At 52.2% G+C, this 6,000-nt stretch overlaps 1 protein-coding gene across 3 annotated transcripts in view; it reads right to left on the reverse strand.

The window, feature by feature from the left end:
• The window catches only part of NAP1L4 (nucleosome assembly protein 1 like 4), a 53,349-nt gene extending 48,548 nt beyond the window's left edge, over positions 1-4,801 (reverse strand). Inside the window, exon 1 of one of the 3 annotated variants that reach the window (XM_063946320.1) lies at positions 4,702-4,801. The gene's annotated coding sequence lies outside the window, so the exon portion shown is untranslated. Of the gene's footprint in view, positions 1-4,591; positions 4,670-4,701 lie in introns of those variants that run through there. The other 2 variants (XM_063946323.1, XM_063946321.1) reach the window with 2 other exon arrangements.
• Between the last annotated feature and the right edge of the window lie 1,199 nt (positions 4,802-6,000).

The raw sequence follows: 6,000 nt of genomic DNA on the forward strand, positions 1-6,000 counted from the left end.
CGACTCCCTAGGGGGTGACATCACTAACCCAGGCAATTGCTCCGCCTCCACATCATTTTCCTCCTCATACATGTCAACACACACGTACCGACACACAGCACACACACCGGGAATGCTCTGATAGAGGACGGGACCCCACTAGCCCTTTGGAGAGACAGAGGGAGAGTCTGCCAGCACACACACCAAGCGATATATATATATATATATATATATATATATATATATATATATATATATATATATATATATATATATATATATATATATATATATATATATATATATATATATATATATACATACATATATACACACACACACATACACACCCCGGGATAACCTTATATAAGTGTTATTCCCTTATAGCTGCTGTTTATTATTATTAGCTGCCAATAGTGCCCCCCCTTCTCTTTTTTACCCCGAATCTGTAGCAGGTCTGCAGGGGAGAGTCAGGGAGCCGTCCTTCCAGCGGAGCTGTGAGGGAAAATGGCGCTTGTGTGCTTAGGAGATAGGCTCCGCCCCTTCACGACGTCCTTATCTCCCGCTCTTTTCTGTAAAAATGGCAGGGGTTAAAATACATCCATATAGCCCAGGAGCTATATGTGATGTATTCTTTTGCCAACCTAAGGTATTATCTGTTTATATTGCGTCTCAGGGCGCTCCCCCCCCCAGCGCCCTGCACCCTCAGTGACCGGAGTGTGAAGTGTGCTGAGAGCAATGGCGCACAGCTGCGGTGCTGTGCGCTACCTTAGTCTGAAGACAGGACCGTCTTCTGCCGCCGATTTCACCGGACCTCTTCGCTCTTCTGGCTCTGTAAGGGGGCCGGCGGCGCGGCTCCGGGACCCATCCAGGCTGAACCTGTGATCGTCCCTCTGGAGCTAATGTCCAGTAGCCTAAGAAGCCCAATCCACTCTGCACGCAGGTGAGTTTGCTTCTTCTCCCCTTAGTCCCACGATGCAGTGAGCCTGTTGCCAGCAGGACTCACTGAAAATAAAAAACCTAAAATAAACTTTTATTCTAAGCAGCTCAGGAGAGCCACCTAGCCTGCACCCTTCTCGTTCGGGCACAAAAATCTAACTAAGGCTTGGAGGAGGGTCATAGGGGGAGGAGCCAGTGCACACCACCTGATCCTAAAGCTTTTATTCTTGTGCCCTGTCTCCTGCGGAGCCGCTATTCCCCATGGTCCTTACGGAGTCCCAGCATCCACTAGGACGTCAGAGAAATAGAAGATGCATACAATGCTGTACCATTTCCACCAAACGAGGACCCAAATTTCCTGCCACTTTCATGCCCTATTCACCAAGTTGAGGGGCGCTCTCCACAGCACGGCTGACACACTTGTCTATGTTGCTATATAACAGACAGTATATTGTATGCACAAGGGATGAGCTAACAGCCCACATATGCAATTCCTCACATAACGTGGGGTGTAGATTCTGGCAAAAACACAACCCAGCCTTTAACACACTGCTGCCAATTAGCACATAAGATAAACAGAGAAGGGATATATATTGCACTGGGACACTAATGAATTACACAGGTTCTGTAGCTAGCTGACAGTCTGAATTTCAGCTGGTTTTAATCAGTCACAGAACCTGTGTAGTCCAGTAGCGGCCCGATTTAAAGGGATAGTATGGTAGGCCTAGATCAGGCTTGGCCAACCTGTGGCTCTCCAGATGTTGTGAAACTACACATCCCAGCATGCTCTGCCACAGTTTAAGCATTCCTTAATAGCAAAACTGTGGCAAAGCATGATGGGACTTGTAGTTTTACAACAGCTGGAGAGCCACAGGTTGGCCAGGCCTGGCCTAGATATACTTGCATGCAGTCTGGATGTTCCCAGTGTCCGATTTACACATTATGCACATAGAGAGACACCTGGGAACCATTACTAGCTCCACCTAGGGGTACCTGGGAGCAAGCAATCCAGCTGTCAGGCTGTGTAATGCTCACTCCCAACCACTACTACTCAGGCTGCCCCATTCAGAATACACCTTCTTACTAAACAGGGCACAAGGCACTTCTGTATCTGAGCCAGCAGAATGGAGGGATAGGCTTGTAGGAAGGCCCTGTGTGGATGGACAGGTTCATACATGTCACAGCAGATTAACTTACTGAGATTTCAGCTGTTTGACAAGTATCAGGTCCCCTAGGATAGAATCCTAAAGATGTGGTCCCAGCTGTCTCATGCAGCCGGACACACACATACTGTAGAAATCTTCACAAATTCATCTTATAATGTGAGGGCATTACTGACTAATGTATATTACAGTCATGTTTCATTATTGATAACTTCATTTGGGGATTTAGTGACCCTTTAAAATGCAAAAATTACGACTTTAGTGTCCGACAGAACTTAAAATAGGTGAATCACTAGGGTGGCACTCAGTATACTGGCTGTTGAGATCACGACAGCCGCTATACCAACAACTATTCTCCCACTTGGGGTGTCCACGACATCCCTGGAGGGAGAATAAATAGCGTGGCGCGCTTAGCACGCCACCGTGACCGCAGCGTGGCGAGCACAGCGTCGGCCAATCACAGTACACCCATATCATTACATTAATCATGAACAGCTGTAGACGGAATGGAAGTCAGCGCAATCACTGGTCCACCTCCATGATATCTATATTGCACTCCTGATAACATACGCTGACTCCTACACAGTAAGGCAAAGGATAATTGCACCAGATACAGCCATGGAGATATATAGTGACACCCCCTGCAATATGTCCCTTCCATCAGGTCTATGCCAGCTATACAACCCTATATAACCCAATCCTGCTGCGATCAACTTTGAATTACCCCCATAGTGTTACACGCTTCCTCTTATGTCACAGCCGTGGACACTGGAGGGTGGCCCCGCACTACCCCTCAGCGTGTGCCCTGGAGGGAGGCCTGACGTCGACAACAGTGGGCACCAGGTGTTCCCAGAAGGAGCCAACCATAAATGACAGAAATACGAACACTAGAAGACACCTGAAGGTACAATAAGCACTTGGATGTGACAGTACTGGGGATGGGGGGGGGGGGGGGGGCGCTAAGGGGACATCAGCCACAACACCAGACCCTCCGACATGACTGCTTACAGAAGGTACAAAACGCTCTGCATCCTGGACTTCCCTCTTAATATATGATTGCCCGCATCTGTGGTGAAACAGATTTCTAAAGCTGGGCATACACGGTCAGATAGAATGCCTTCATCTGGCAGCCTGACACCCATCAGATATTGTGGGCATACAATACGATATCTGGGCTCCTCCCCGGGGGAGGAGACATTTCCCCATTCCTCCACTGTGAAGGAACAGGGGAAATATCTGTGAGGTGCGGCAGAGCATGTGGCCGACTTCATACTTCAAACTATCGGATCGGACAGACATACTGAACAATCTAGCATGTACGAAATTTACAGATCAGTCGCCCGCATAGACACTACACTTATCCGGGTTATCCACTGATATTGGGGGTTTCAGACAGATAACTGTACAGTGTATGCCCAGCGTCATAGGTGGCCGGGTCCCGATGTCGGTATACTGACGGCCGGGATCCCGCTCACCGGTTTTATATACCGATCCCATATACCTGGTGAAAGGGGTCATGTTGGAAATTCAGGAGCGGAGCATTGTGTATCTGGTGGAAGGGGACATGTAGGAGGGGGTATAAGTGGGGAGCCCAGGAGCGGAGCATTGTATACCTGGTGGAAGGGGGTGTAAGTGGGAAGCCCAGGAGCGGAGCATTGTGTACCTGGTGGAAGGGGGTGTAAGTGGGAAGCCCAGGAGCGGAGCATTGTGTACCTGGTGGAAGGGGGTGGAAGTGGGAAGCCCAGGAGCGGAGCATTGTGTACCTGGTGGAAGGGGGTGTAAGTGGGAAGCCCAGGAGCGGAGCATTGTGTACCTGGTGGAAGGGGGTGGAAGTGGGAAGCCCAGGAGCGGAGCATTGTGTACCTGGTGGAAGGGGGTGTAAGTGGGAAGCCCAGGAGCGGAGCATTGTGTACCTGGTGGAAGGGGGTGGAAGTGGGAAGCCCAGGAGCGGAGCATTGTGTACCTGGTGGAAGGGGACATGTTATAGTGTCTGCAGTGCAGCCCATAGTATGTGTATTTATGGGATAAACAGACACATATAGACCATTGTAACAACAACAACAATGCACTTTCTATAACCCAGCATTAGGAGCAGTATGGGGGCAGCACAATGTAGGGCAGACACTGGGTCCCCAGGGGTTATATGAGGTGTAAGGCAAGGGATAATTACACCAGATACAGCCATGGAGATATATAGTGACACCCCCTGCACTATGTCCCTTTCACCAGGTCTATGCCAGCTATACAACCCTAAACCGACAGGGGGCGCTGTAACCAGCCACGTTCCGGCATGTTCCGGCTATGACAGGTCACCATGCAGCATGGTCCCGGCCTACACACGCACGGGGCGCTGGGACCGGCCACGTTCCGGCAATGATTGGGAACCATGCTGCTTGGTTCCGGGCTACACGGGAAGGGGGCGCTGTGACCGGCCACGTTCCGGCTATGACAGGTCACCATGCCGCCCGCTCCCGGCCTACGAGACACATGACGCCGTAATCCTCCCTCACCTGAGCGAGCACACCGGCCGCTCCGACACCGCTCCCCCTCCCGAAGCCTACGCCTTAGCCGTCCTCCCCAGCCGGGCCCCGTCACCTCCCGCCAGCCCGCAGCCGCTCACCTGCCGCCTCAGATCACCGCACTCCGGCTCCACAACCTGTCCAGCGCCGCTCAGCCACAGCGCCTCCCATTGGCCGAGCACGGGAAGGGGAGGGCACACAGGTGAGTGCTGATTGGTGGAGCGGCTGTCACTCTGATCGCTACAGCTGTTGCCTGTCAGTGCCCGGATCACATGAGGCGGCAGCAGCTTCCCCTCATCCCCTCACCTCAGCCTCCTGTGCCCCTGACACTGCCACCTGCTGCCAGCCCCCTGTGCCTCATATATATCTATATACTGCTTCCCCTCACCTCAGCCTCCTGTGACCCTGACACTGCCACCTGCTGCCAGCCCCCTGTGCCTCATATATATCTATATACTTCTTCCCCTCACCTCAGCCTCCTGTGCCCCTGACACTGCCACCTGCTGCCAGCCCCCTGTGCCTCATATATATCTATATACTGCTTCCCCTCATCCCCTCACCTCAGCCTCCTGTGCCCCTGACACTGCCACCTACTGCCAGCCCCTGTGCCTCATATATATCTATATACTGCTTCCCCTCACCTCAGCCTCCTGTGCCCCTGACACTGCCACCTGCTGCCAGCCCCTGTGCCTCATATATATCTATATACTGCTTCCCCTCACCTCAGCCTCCTGTGCCCGACACACTGCGACCTGCTGCCAGCTTCCTGTGTCTAATATACATCTATATACTGCTTCCCCTCATCCCCTCACCTCAGCCTCCTGTGCCCCTGACACTGCCACCTACTGCCAGCCCCCTGTGCCTCATTTATATCTATATACTGCTTCCCCTCACCACAGCCTCCTGTGCCCATGACACTGCCACCTGCCTCCTGTGCCTCATATATCTCTATATACTGCTTCCCCTCACCTCAGCCTCCTGTGCCCCTGACACTGCCACCTGCTGCCAGCCCCCTGTGCCTCATATATATCTATATACTGCTTCCCCTCACCTCAGCCTCCTGTGCCCCTGACACTGCCACCTGCTGCCAGCCCCTGTGCCTCATATATATCTATATACTGCTTCCCCTCACCTCAGCCTCCTGTGCCCGACACACTGCGACCTGCTGCCAGCCCCCTGTGCCTCATATATATCTATATACTGCTTCCCCTCATCCCCTCACCTCAGCCTCCTGTGCCCGACACTGCCACCTGCTGCCAGCCCCTGTGCCTCATATATATCTATATACTGCTTCCCCTCACCTCAGCCTCCTGTGCCCGACACACTGCGACCTGCTGCCAGCCCCCTGTGTCTAATATACATCTATATACTGCTTCCCCTCATCTCAGCCTCCTGTGCCC

The sequence above is a fragment of the Pseudophryne corroboree genome, chromosome 11 (assembly GCF_028390025.1).
Source record: "Pseudophryne corroboree isolate aPseCor3 chromosome 11, aPseCor3.hap2, whole genome shotgun sequence".
Classification (NCBI taxonomy): Eukaryota; Metazoa; Chordata; class Amphibia; order Anura; family Myobatrachidae; genus Pseudophryne; species Pseudophryne corroboree.